Raw genomic sequence first — 14,835 nt, 5'->3', positions numbered from 1 at the left:
CACCTATACAAAAAATGAACAGTATCTGAAAGTCAAGTTCTCAAGAAATCAGAAATAATCCAGCAAACAGCTGAAACAGGACCCGAGGGATACATCTGGGCTTTCAGTTGATCCATCTACTGTTTATTGAAGTTTCATCAAAAATGGTCTCAGTGAAAGGGAAGGCCACTTATGGTAAATGGACTGATTCTTATTTAGCGCTTTTCTACTCTCCCGGAGTACTCAAAGCGCTCTATACAACATGCCTCATTCACCCCCACTTCTAAACTCAAGTGCAACCTAAACTACATTCATACTCCGATGAATGCATCGGAGGGCAACTCGGGGTTAGTATCTTGCCCAAGGATATTTGACATGCAGACTGGGGAAGCCAAGGATCGAACCACCAACCTTCCGATCAGTAGCTGAGCTGCTCTACCACCTGAGCTACAGTCACCCTCACTTATCCAATTCAGGTTCACAGGGGGCCTGGAGCATATCACGGGTGCCACAGAGTAATAGGCAGACTACTACACATTAGCAGAAAACCATTCACATTCACACTTAATGCTAATTTAGAATTACCAGTTACCCTAACACCACTAACTGCATGTCTTTGGACTGTGGGATGAAGTCAGAATACCTGTAGAGAACATGCAAGCTCCACATAGAAATGCGCCGGCGAGGTTCGATTTGGATTTGAACCCAGGACCTTCTTGCTGGGGCAACAGCACTAACCAGCCCCATTGTGCTACTCTAACGATGAACGATGAATCAGGCGAGTGGTGTTGGAGCTCTTTTCAAAATTAATGTAATTATGAACACAGAAAAGTGCTGTCAGAATTTGATCCACCATGCAATACCATCTGGAAAGCATCTGAATGGCAGCAGCTTCATTTTTCAGCGTGACAGTGATGCCAAACACACTGTCAATGGTGTAAAACCAAACCTGGATAGAAAAACACACAATGCAACGCTATCGGGAGTTCAGGTTGTGTTGAAGAATGATAGCGGTCTGAACAAATACCGACTTTCAAGCTCATTAGTATTGTACAAACTCTGTTTTTCCCTTATATACTGTATTGCATCTATATAAATCACTGCACCTTAAGCAGCTTGAGGTTACTGCACAGCTAACAGCTGTATAATGTTTTTCCCATTTTCTTTTTTATGAACCTAATTCCTCAGATCACAAACTATGCCTTTATTATTGGTTTCTAACTTGCTCCTATGTGTTTAAATGATTTTTTTTAATATTTAATGTTTTAATGTTTTTTTAATATTTAATGTTTTAATATAATCACCAAGGCGCTGTAGTTTAGATGCAGATTTGTTACACCTCTTAACATACTAAACTCTAAATGCAGGAAAACTAAAGCCGTGGCTTTGCGGGGGAACTATATGTAGTTTTTAGTTTGAGATCCCGTGAAATAAAGACACGTGTCACTGCTACACATTGTCAGCATTTGCAAATGTATCTGAAAGATGTTTTATTTTCTTTCAGCTTAAATTAATAATCATGTAATCTACGCTGGGACTCCTCATGGTTAACCCAACCCTACAGACTGTTAGTTGAGGATAAACAGCGCTGATCCCTTGAGCTTCTTATTCCACAAAGGTCTAAAAAAATAAGCCATTGTAAAATCAGACACAAACGCACCACAGCCTGCTATCTGTATTTTTGTAGTATGTAAAATTACAGCTGAAAATAACCAGGTTAAAACTGGGTAGTAAATCAGGTTGTCTCTGCCATGGTTGTTCCTCTGTTACCCAGCAGATGGGGTACTGGTTGGACCCCAGGCACATCAGCCTGCTTCATTCAACCTCAACTGTATTGTGCAGCTTTGGCTCGGCTGTTCCACCCCTCCCACAGGAGGCTCACACAAGGAGCACTCAGCCTCTGTGCAGAGGCATATTTCCTCATCAGCAGCCCGCTCTCCAAGGCCAGAACAGTTTGTGAGCTTTGCTGGATGATGGCCAGCTGCAAACCCACTACTCCTTCACATCGGGTGACCTTGGTCTCATCTGGTCTCATGCTTGAAGAGCAGGAATAATCTCCTTTCCTGTGTGTTAGTTTGTACTCACAAATCCCCACAGACAGTTTAACTTTCAGTGAAGAGGGAAGGGGGAAAAAAGGATATTTTTATGTGTTGACTTAAGAAAAATAACATCTCTGTCTGTTTCTCCGTTGTGGGCCCACAGAGTTAAACAAGTGTAAATGAGGTGCTAAGAAGCTGTGATCATGCAAATACAAATACAGCAGATTAAGCACAGAAGAGAGGAGAGCTGCCTCTAGTGTCAGCGGGTCGAAAAGAATGGCACACAGGCCGAGCTAATGCTGGCTGGTGTGTGATAACATGGAGGCAGACTTTGTGTCTGCATGCAAGCGCCTTTAAATGCATGTTACTGAAATATATTCATCTCCTGTTTCAAGTGTTTCGCTGCTGAGTCATGAGTGGACTCAAGAATAAAGCCTGGACCTCAAGTTTGAACAATCTTCTGCCGCCAAGGGAGCTGAGTCACATTTAAGACCAAGATATTAAAGGAAAAGTTCACCCACATTACAACACTACATGTGATCACAATAAATTCATTTAAGCTTCCTGGTTTGAGGGGATTATTTGGGATTTTTATGCATCTCCTGCAGCAAAACGGATACAAATGGAACTTCATGTGCCCGGCCCACAATGTAGAAAAGAATTACATCTAAATAATTCAACGGTAGCCTGTCTTTCGAGCAACATTGTCTTGGTGGGTAATCCACAGACTACAGTGACAGTGTTCACTGTAACCAGAAGAAAGAGCAGTTTGTAACCGCTGTGAGCACTACAAGCTGCAGACCGCATTGAGATGGAAGTGAAGGGTTGGGAAATCTATAAACCTGGATCAGAGGAGGAGAGGGCACTAATAATGAGGTCAAAACACTTAAACATTACTCTGGTAGAATCAAAATTAGCTGCGCCGAACAGTTAAAAGTTTATAATTACATCTTCTGAAAGACTTTTCCAAGTAGCAGGTACATTTGATGGCAGCCTGTCCTAGCCTACAATGAGCGAGAGGCGGGCACGCCCATCAACAAATCTGCGGCCCAATTTATAGGTGGTGAAAGAAACCTGGACGAACGGAGGGAAGCCATACAGTCACAAACCGCCCCAAAGTGTCACAAACGCCTCACTGGAAGAGCCGATTCAACCCTAAACCTTTTTGCTGTGATGTGCATTTAAAATACTTCATTAACTGAAAGCAGACTTGCTGATTGTGGAATGTGCAGAGTGTTTGCTTATGAGGGAAGATGCATTATTACATGGGGCGATCGTGGCTCAAGAGTTGGGAGTTTGCCTTGTAATCGGAAGGTTACCGGTTCGAGCCCCGGCTCGGACAGTCTCGGTCGTTGTGTCCTTGGGCAAGACACTTCACCCGTTGCCTACTGGTGGTGGTCAGAGGGCCTGGTGGTGCCAGTGTCCGGCAGCCTCGCCACTGTCAGTGCACCCCAGGGTGGCTGTGGCTACAATGTAGCTTGCCATCACCAGTGTGTGAATGGGTGAATGACTGGGTATGTAAAGCGCTTTGGGGTCCTTAGGGACCAAAAAGGCGCTATATAAATACAGGCCATTTACCATTTACATATAAAACCAAGGCTGGATTACCTCAACCCCGAGGGACTGGGAAATTCCCTGGTTCATTAAATGTTAATTAGTTTTGGTGATTTGATTAATGGTGTGTTTGTTAGCAAATTAGCACAGCTAAAGTACAATATCTAAGAAAGTGGGGCAGGGCTCTAGACTAACTTTTTGACATGGCGCACCTAACTTTAAAAATTTAGGCGTACCGGCACAAAAGTTAGGCGCACTCAAATTTTTCAACCGCATCGCTTAACACCGCAGTTTTACATGTGCACTTTCTTTGGGGGGAAGTCCATACAGACAATATTCATTTCTAAATTATTAACTAACAAACTTTTGCTTAAATTGCTTTGTCAATATTGTAGAAAATGTTAAACTTAATCATCATCTTGGCTCCTCTGACGACCTGTTTGCTGCTGCCTGCTGCTGAAAGGCAGTGGGGAGAGGGGACACTTGGGCAGTGCATTTATTGCAGCATATAATGTGTTTTCTGGATACACTGCTGTTTTTTCAGCATTCAAAGATTGATAGCACCGTGTCAGAGCTGGCTATGAATTTCAGACGGATCATGCCTTAACATAACAAAAAAGTTATCAATAGTTCTTTTCATCTTTTCTTATTACCCACAGCTACATCCACTTCTGTCAGGCCTAGGCTGCTCACTAGGGCTGGGTATCATCACTGATTTCTATAATCCATTCGATTCCGGTTCTCAAAGTCCTGATTCGATTCAATTTAGCCTCAGACAGTCAGAAATATTATAATTCTGATCATTTATCAGTATTGATACACATGAGACTTCATCAGAATTGTGAACATCACAGCAGATGCCTTTGTGTCAAAGTAACTGAGAATAAAACACAGAAAAACATGAAGGAGATTTTCCTGGTCTGGCGTTTTATAGCAGATAACCTTAAAAATATTCTGCAATATTCTGCAATTTTGCATAATTTTAAGAAGTTTAAATTTCTTCAGTATTGAACAGCAGAAATTAGGCTTTCCTGTCCGAGGTCATTTAAGTGAAAAAAGAAAAGAAAAGAAAAAGACAGCGGCCGACAGCGCTGTAAACAACGGTAGACTGGTGGGTAATAAGCGAATGAATAATGCAGAAAACAGAGATTTGAGACGGGAAACTGTTCTTGAAGTACAGAGAGAGAGGGAGAGAGGGAGCTGTGCATGAAGTGCGATTTTTATCATGGTGGAAGCAAAACAGCAAAAGTCAGACGGAATTCATGACGACACTGATCAAATGTGAAGCGCAGTTTGCTGCTTCTTTTGCTGCTGGCTCGGTGAATTTTGGTTGGAGAGACAAAACCTGCAGCTCAGAATCAGCGCAAAAAAGAGGAAACACAGCGCGGACCCGACGCATCAGAATCGCTGAGCTCTGACAGCGTGTCCATGTTCGGGCCGTGGGGTGAGAAAGCCGAGAAAGACAAAGCTGATTCTGATGCGTCGGGTCCGCTCTGTGTTTACGTCTTTGTGTGGAATCCGTTAATGAATTGATATCGCTTTATTCAAGCTACTCACCTCTCTCTTCCACCTGCACTTTCAACTGGACCACGGCCAATCAGAGAGGTCCCACCCCTGACTATCTCTGATTGGTTTAGTCCATGATAGGGGCATAATGTGTGTCTGTTGTTGACCACACGGAGAGTTGCAGAGATGTTTTTTTTTTTGTTACCCGAAAATATTTGGTCACACCGGTGCGACCAAATATTTTTTTTTAGTCGCACCACTGAAAAATTTGGTCGCATTTGCAACCAAATTGGTCGCACTCTAGAGCCCTGTGGGGGGGTGGTATTGTTTTGTGAGTGTTTTGGGCCTTTTAAGCAGGAAAGTATGCATCAAACTAATATCTAGGGGATAGGTAATAATTTTGCAGAATATACAACGATGATGGTGTCTGGTGAAATAATGAGACAGTGCTGTGTGCTTTGGTATGTATGTATGTATTAAAGAAATATTGGTTTCTTGCAATACAGTCAAGAAGTTTGGTCTAAAGATAAGAAAATTCACCTGTATGCACCTTTAAAACTAACGAACCTGACCAAGAAGAGTACCCCTGAAACTACTACTGGTTGTTTTTACACTCTGTAACTTGTATTTTTAATACATATACACAATGTAATAGTTTGTGAACTTTACAGGTGCTGGTGTGCAAACATTAAGGCTAGCTGTTTCACCATTTCCAGTCACAACTATAAGCCCAGTGGCCTATAGTTTCCTATTTACTGTATGAGAGCGTTCTCAATCTTCTCCACTAACTGAAGTGGTTTCTTCCTAATCTTAAATTGACCCTCTTGCATATTTTACTAAGATCTGAAGGCAGGGGGTCAAGGACGTAAACAACATGAAAGCACAAATCCATCCTGCCTTGTATTAGTGGTTCAGGTTGTTGGTGGTGTAATGGGGTGGGGGATATTTTCTTGGAACACTTTGGACCTCTTCAGTACTAAATGAGCATTGGATAACCTATAACCTACATTTATCTACAATAAAGAGCAACAATACAGCAACACCATGTTCATCCCTTTATAACCATGGTGTACCATCTGCTTTCAGCAGGATAACACACCATGTCACAAATCTTAGATTATCTCAAACTGGTTTCTTGAACACGACTGTAATAAACGACCTTCATAGTCACCAAAATCTCAATGCAGAGAGCACCTTTGGGTAATGGTCGAACAGGACGCATCATGGATGTGCTGTGTGATGCTATTTTGTCAGTATGAGCTGATGACTTTGCAGAATCTATGTCACAAAGACTTCAAGCATCTCTGAAGGCAGAAGGAGGTCTGGTACTAGCAAGATGTACCTCATGAATCAGTTAGTGAGTGTATCCATGTGTTGTTGCCATAGTTTTGTCCCATCTGCATTTTTATTATTACAGCATAGATTTATCCATTTACAGCAGGTTATTTTTGTGTCTCTTGACTATGGGTCATTGACCTTTAATGAACCTCAGGTTGAGAACCACTGCTGTTGTGAGATTCTAGATCATTACCCATCAAAAAGACAGCAAAGGAATGAATTGCACAATTTTAATGTCACACAGTTATGTAGTTCCTTGGTTGTTTGTGTCATTAGTCACAAATTCTTGAGAGGAAAAGAGACAGGTTTTTTTTTAATCTATTTCAGTTTAAAAGAAGACAGGAGAGGACACATTTACCCAATCAGGTTTTTTATTTGGAACAGAGTGGCAGATTAGTGATAGGGCAGTGGCATGGAGGATCCGCCTCCTTTCGCTCACTCAGCCAATGACAGAAACTCAGCCTTAAAAAATGCAAATGTATAAAAACAGGAATGGGAACAGCAAACAGAGTAGTGTAGCCTCCACTGGGCTTCACACACACAAACACACACACGCACACTCTTAAACATGCACACGCATGCACACACACACACACACACACACACACACACACACACACACACACACACACACACACACACACACACACACACACACACACACACACACACACACACACACACAAATTTACTTTTATTTGGCTACGCAGGCTTAAATGGCTACAAACGCACATGTTTACACTTTGACAGTCACTTTTAGAAAAGACAGTACGTGTTTATATCATTCCTTCCTGTGAGAAAGTGGCGTGTTGTCTGTCCATCTGTCTTGTGGCAGACAGACAGGTAGACAAGTCAGACAGACAGTGAAAAGACACGGTCAGTGTGTGTGATAGCCACTGTGAAATGTTATACAAACCTCTTTACAATGTAATCAGTCTCTGTAATTGACAACTTTTCTTCTAAACCCATTAGGAACATAAAGGTTCACATTCTTGTTTCTATTAAGATTTCTGCAAACATCTGAAATACTTTAATATAGAACATGCTTAATCAGTTGGAATATGGTATTTGTAATGGTGTTGTACTTATGTTTGTATATACAGTAGACAGCACTCAGCAATCTTCCAGTTTGTAGAACTGTTACTGTGTGCTATATTTGAAATATTTGTTACTCTTCCTGTACTAAAAAAGTATTAGAATGTTAAAATTAGTCATTTATTTTGGCACTAACCAGAAACACAGTAACTGTCACGGTCCTGTCGGTGACCCAGCGCTTTAAGTTTATTATTATCATTCTTCTAGTTCATTCTGATTTTGTATCTGTTCTTAGGGTTTGAGTTGTGTGTTTCTTTCATTCCTACCTGTGTCTCTCCTTTGTGTTCTGTTCGTGTCCCCAGTTGGTTGTGTAAAACAGTCTGTGAGTTTCCTGTTTTACTTTGTAGGTTTGTGTCTCGTTAGGTCCATCAGTTCCAGCTGTGTCCCCTCCTGTCTGCCATTTCCTAATTACCTGGTGTGTGTATTTATACTGCGTGTCTGCCTGTGCTCCTCGTCGCGTTGTCTGTGTTCATTCCCTATGTTTCTCTACGTCTCCCTGTTCTGCTGTCCTCATCTGCCATCTCTGAGTTTCTCCCGCTGACCTTATGTTCCAGGTTTGTTTGTTAGTGTCACCCAGTTTAGGTTTATGTTCAGTCCTGCCCTCACTTCTGTTATCTTCACTGTAAATAAACCTCCACTCACATCTCCATCACCGTCTGCATCTTGGGTCCTCATTTATTCATCACACGACTGCTGCCCCAGTCGTGACAGTAACAATGTGTGCAGCAGGAACAGATGCACTTCTATGTTTAGTGTACGGATTCCTACCAGGTGAAGCACTGAAAATATTATTTAAATATGTATATGTATTTTCAACTGGTGTTGTTTTGTGGTCTCATTCCCCAAGCAATTTGTTGCCTTATTTTGTCCCCAACACTCACTGCTGCTTCTGCAAAGTCAGAGTGCTAAGTGCTGTCTACTACAGGTAACTCCACTTCAAAAAACCTGAACATTCCCTTTAGCTTACTATTTTAATTGGGGGGGGGACTAAGAAAGCACTTACTGACCAGATGAAAAAAAAGGCTGCACATGAAAAAGGCACAACGGGCTACACTGTTAAGAGAACTTAACCACCCAGTCTATTGAACATTCACATTCATTCCTTCATGTTACTGTTAACTACACCCGTGTTTCTATGAACTGTTAGGGTGGAAAACCTAAAACGTGTAGGGCAGAGTGCCTTGAGTACCAAGGTTGGAAAACACTGACCTACACCACATCCATCACCCACATAGAGCTTGCGAGAATGCTGTTAAATTCACTGCGAAAGTCCGGATAGCTGTGATAACCAAGGGGCAGCTTTAGTACACATCCACATGTGTGGGATTGTGGTCTGTGGAGGAAATCTGTAGTTTCTATGAACTCAATTAGTATGGCTTTATCCAACAGATTGGATCCTGTACAGAACCGCAGGAAAAGCTGAAGATAATTGAAATCAATTTCTCCAATGTACCTTTTCAGGTAATGAGAAACTGTTGACTGGGCAGCTGTCATCTCCTCTGGAAAGATTAGAAGCTCCTTCACTGAGGGGGTGACGTGGGAGCAGCGACATGTAAAGACGCGTGGCTGAGTTGCTCTGTGGGGATACGCTATTTTTTCAAATAAATACTGTGACATTGGGCACTAACGTGTTATCTGTCGTCAGCTGAGTTATCACTGCAAACGTGCGCATCACCTAAGGGAACTTTGCAACAATGTCAGGGTCCAAAAACACCAGAAAGACTGATGGAAGGCAATTGATAGCAATGCTACATCCCTGGACACGGCGCGCTAATGGCTGCCATAGCTAACTCGGAGAAGAACGTAGTCGCCAAATTTTCTACGCTGGAAGCAAAAGTCGAGACCAAGTGCCAAGCTCTTAATGAGCTGATCGATTCGCTTCGGAGCAATGTTTCTGACCAAATAGATGAAGTGCGGACTGAACTTTGTGCTAAGATTGATGCTCTAGCTACTACCTGCACTGACCACCATAGCCGGCTAACTAGCCTGGAAGAAGATGCAAACACGTATTCGGACCGGGTTGTGGAATTGGAGAAGCAAGTTCATGATCTGAAAGAAGTTGTGTCAGCTCTTTCGGACAAGACCGAAGACCTTGAGGGGAGACAGCGCAGATGCATCATTCGAATACTTGGCGTGAGGGACCACTTTGAGACTGGGACGCGCCCTGTCACCTCTGTGGCCCAGCTAGTAAAGGAGGTTTTGGCCCTGGATACTGTTTTTACTTTTGTTCTTTTTATTTTTTATTTCTTTTTTCTCTTGTTGGCTGCAGTTCTGTGCGTATACTTACCCCAAATTATTGTTCGGCTTGCCTGTCATGATTGTCTTGAAAGTGTGAATATGGCTTACAATGTAACCAACAGTGCTGCAACTACACCTGATTCTACTAAATTTATTACATGGAATGTGAAAGGCCTAAATAATTTTAAAAAAACGTAAAAGGATATTTACTCATCTGTCAACTTTCAAACCGGACATTGTCTTTCTACAGGAGACACATCTGTGTTCCACGCAAAGCAATAGGCTGACACAAAGTTGGGTTTCCCAGGTCTACCATTCTGGATTTAACTCTAAATCGTGGGGGGTTGCCATTCTTGTTAGGAAAAATTTTCCCTTCATCACCTCAAATGTAAAATGTGATGTGAATGGTCGCTTTCTGATAGTTACTGGTAAGCTCCACAACACTCCAGTTGTCTTGGTGAATACTTATGCACCAACTTCGGACAATCCACAATTCTTTATAAAACTAATTGGCCTTCTGCCAGATTTAAATACGCATCACTTGATTATGGGTGGGGATCTGAATCTGGTATTCGATCCCATCCTTGACAGGTCCAAGCCACGTCAGTCTACTGGGACCTCCAGATCAGTGTCCGTTCTGAATACATTTCTTCAAAACTATGGCATTTCAGATCCACTGCGTATCACTGAGCCCTTAGCAAAATATTATTCCTTCTTCTCCCCTGTGCATCATTCGTATTCCAGGATTGATTATTTTCTTCTGGATAATTTCCTTATCCCAAGGGTCACCATGTGTAAACACCATGCAATTGTAATTTTTGATCATGCACCAGTACAGGTTGATATCGCATTTCCAAATGCATGCGCAAGGCAGCGGTTCTGGAAATTTGACTCAGCATTGATGTCAGATGAGGAGTTTTGCAAGTTCATTGAACACCACATCGAGCTTTTTCTAGAAACAAATAACACTCCAGATGTTTCAAAATCTATAATTTGGGAGTCGCTAAAAGCATATCTGCAGGGCTAAATTATTTCTTTTTCGTCTTATAAGAATAAAAAAGTGAAACGAACGGCTTCGAGAGCTGACAGAGCTCATAGCTAACATTGACACACAATATGCTACCTGTCCAACCGCTGATTTATATTAGCAGAAGGTACTGCTGCAGTCTGAATTTGACACTCTCTCAATTAAAGAAACCGAGAAGCTCCTACTTAGATCAAGACATCATATATATGAGCATGGTGAAAAAGCAAGTAGATATCTTTCGCATCAGCTTCGTCAATCCGCCACAGCTCAGTCTATACCCGACATACAGTTAGACTCCGGTCAGGTGGTAACACATCCTGACGGAATTAATGCTGCTTTCAAACTATTTTATCAGGATCTCTATACTTCCCGCACTGATTATTCAGAGGCTGACTTGGATTCCTTCTTGAGGAACATAGATACTCCCACCATTAACCCAGACCAACGTGAGCTACTAGAAAGACCTATTACCTCTGCAGAAATATTGCAGGCAGTTAATTCTTTGCGAAACGGCCAGGCACCAGGTCCGGATGGCTTCTCGTGTGATTTCTATTAACACTTTGCCAGCAAGTTAGTTTCTCTAATGTCTGAGGTTTTTTCTGAAATTTCAGGCAACAAGCACGTTGCCACAAACTCTGTCCCAAGCCACAATCTCTGTAATACTAAAAAAAAGACAAGGATCCTCAAAAATGTGGATCCTATCGCCCCATTAGTCTACTGAATGTGGATTATAAGATCCTCACAAAAGCTCTTGCACTTCGTATTGAGAAGGTAGTACCTTCTATTATACATGAGGACCAAACAGGCTTTATAGTGAACCGCCAGTCATATTTCAATATCAGACGGCTGTTAAATATCCTATATTCTGACCATTCTGTTGATCACCCCGAGATAATAGTCTCACTAGATGCCGAGAAGGCGTTTGACTATGTGGATTGGCAATATTTGTTCTCCGTTTTGAAAAAATTTGGCTTCGGCTCTAATTTTATCTCATGGATCAGGACTCTGTACTCAGCGCCCCTGTCTTCAGTCCGCACCAATAACACCATTTCAGAATACTTTTCCTTACATAGAGGCACCCGCCAGGGATGCCCCTTAAGCCCCCTGCTATTCAATCTGTCAATAGAGGCACTGGCGGCAGCATTGAGAACGGACCCCAGAATAAGGGGGGTCACTAGGGGAAACACTATTCATAAGTGCTCCTTGTATGCAGATGATGTCCTTCTGTGTATTACAGATCCGGAGGCATCAATTCCTTTAGCTCTGGACCTCAATGGATTCTTTGGCCGCCTGTCTGGTTACAGATTGAACCTGGCTAAAAGCACACTGTTCCCTATTAACACTCTGGCAAAGGAGGCTGACTACTCAGCCTTTCAGTTTAGACTGGAACACTCCTCATTCACCTATTTGGGTATTCAAATCACAAACACTTATCAGGATCTTTTTAAACAAAATTTTACCCCTTTATTAGAGAAAACAAAATCGGATTTGGCATGCTGGTCAGCATTACCCATCTCTCTTGCTGGGCGGGTCAACAGGATTAAAATGGTAGTCTTGCCTCGATTCATGTACCTCTTCCAGATGATACCCCTTTTTCAATTCAATTCAATTCAATTCAATTCAATTTTATTTATATAGCGCCAAATCACAACAAAAGTCGCCTCAAGGCGCTTTATATTGTACAGTAGATAGCACAATAATAAATACAGAGAAAACCCAACAATCATATGACCCCCTATGAGCAAGCACTTTGGCGACAGTGGGAAGGAAAAACTCCCTTTAACAGGAAGAAACCTCCGGCAGAACCAGGCTCAGGGAGGCGGCCATCTGCTGCGACCGGTTGGGGTGAAAGAAGGAAAACAGGATGAAAGACATGCTGTGGAAGAGAGACAGAGATTAATAACAGATATGATTCGATGCAGAGAGGTCTATTAGCACATAGTGAGTGAGAAAGGTGACTGGAAGGAAGAACTCAATGCATCATGGGAATCCCCGGCAGCCTCGTCTATTGCAGCATAACTAAGGGAGGATTCAGGGTCACCTGGTCCAGCCCTAACTATATGCTTTAGCAAAAGGAAAGTTTTAAGCCTAATCTTGAAAGTAGAGATAGTGTCTGTCTCCCGAATCCAAACTGGAAGTTGGTTCCACAGAAGAGGGCCTGAAAACTGAAGGCTCTGCCTCCCATTCTACTTTTAAATACTCTAGGAACAACAAGTAGGCCTGCAGTGCAAGAGCGAAGTGCTCTAATAGGGTGATATGGTACTACAAGGTCATTAAGATAAGATGGGGCCTGATTATTTAAGACCTTGTATGTGAGGAGCAGGATTTTGAAATCAATTCTGGATTTAACAGGAAGCCAATGAAGGGAAGCCAAAACAGGAGAAATATGCTCTCTCTTTCTAGTCCCTGTCAGTACTCTTGCTGCAGCATTTTGGATTAGCTGAAGGCTTCTCAGCGAGTTTTTAGGACTTCCTGATAATAGTGAATTACAGTAGTCCAGCCTGGAAGTAATAAATGCATGAACTAGTTTTTCAGCATCACTCTGAGACAGGATATTTCTAATTTTAGAGATGTTATGCAAATGGAAGAAAGCAGTCTTACATATTTGTTTAATATGTGCATTGAAGGACATGTCCTGGTCAAAAATGACTCAAGGTTTCTCACAGTGTTACTGGAGGCCAAGGTAATGCCATCCAGAGTAAGAATCTGCTTAGATACCATATTTCTAAGATTTTCAGGGCCAAGTACAAGAACCTCAGTTTTATCTGAATTAAGAAGCAGAAAGTTAGCGGCCATCCAGGTCTTTATGTCTTTAAGACATTCCTGCAGTTTAACTAATTGGTGTGTGTTACCTGGCTTCATGGATAGATAGAGCTGCGTGTCATCTGCATAGCAGTGAAAATTTATGCTATGTCTTCTAATGATGTTGCCTAGGGAAGCATGTATAATGTAAATAGAATTGGTCCTAGCACTGAACCCTGTGGAACACCATAATTGACCTTAGTGTCTGAAGAGGACTCTCCATTTACATGTACAAACTGGAGTCTATTAGATAGATATGATACAAACCACTGCAGTGCAGTACCTGTAATACCTACAGCATGTTCTAATCGCTCCAATAGGATATTATGGTCAACAGTATCGAACGCAGCACTGAGGTCTAGCAGGACAAGCACAGAGATGAGTCCACTGTCAGAGGCCATAAGAAGATCATTTGTAACCTTCACTAAAGCTGTTTCTGTGCTGTGATGAGCTCTGAAACCTGACTGAAACTCTTCAAATAAGCCATTCCTCTGCAGATGATCTGTTAGCTGTTTGACAACTACTCTTTCAAGGATTTTTGATATGAAAGGAAGGTTGGAGATTGGCCTATAATTAGCTAAGACAGCTGGGTCTAGAGATGGCTTTTTAAGTAAAGGTTTAACTACAGCCAGCTTGAAGGCCTGTGGTACATAGCCGATTATTAGAGATAGGTTGATCATATTTAAGATCGAAGAATTAATTAATGGCAGGACTTCTTTGAGCAGTTTTGTAGGAATGGGGTCTAAAAGACACGTTGATGGTTTGGAGGAATTAATTATTGAAGTTAACTCAGAAAGATCAATTGGAGAAAAAGAGTCTAACTTAACATCGATGGTACTAAGAGTAGCTGTAGATAATATTACATCTGTGGGATGATTATTGGTAATTTTTTCTCTAATGATAAAAATTTTATTTGTGAAGAAGTTCATGAAGTCATTACTAGTTAACGTTAAAGGGATGGTTGGCTCAGTAGAGCTCTGACTTTTTGTCAGCTTGGCTACAGTGCTGAAGAGAAACCTGGGGTTGTTCTTATTTTCTTCAATCAGTGACGAATAGTAAGATGTTCTGGCTTTGCGGAGGGCTTTCTTATAAAGCAGCAAACTATTTCTCCAGGCTAAATGATGATCCTCTAAATTTGTGACACGCCATTTCCTCTCAGCTTACGAGTTATCTGCTTTAGGCTACGTGTTTGAGAATTATACCACGGAGTCAGGGACTTTGGATTTGAGGCCTTAGTTTTCACAGGAGCTACAGTAT

This window comes from Oreochromis aureus, linkage group 15 (genome assembly GCF_013358895.1).
Source record: "Oreochromis aureus strain Israel breed Guangdong linkage group 15, ZZ_aureus, whole genome shotgun sequence".
NCBI classification, from domain to species: domain Eukaryota; kingdom Metazoa; phylum Chordata; class Actinopteri; order Cichliformes; family Cichlidae; genus Oreochromis; species Oreochromis aureus.
Note: the sequence above shows the minus strand (reverse complement) of the source record.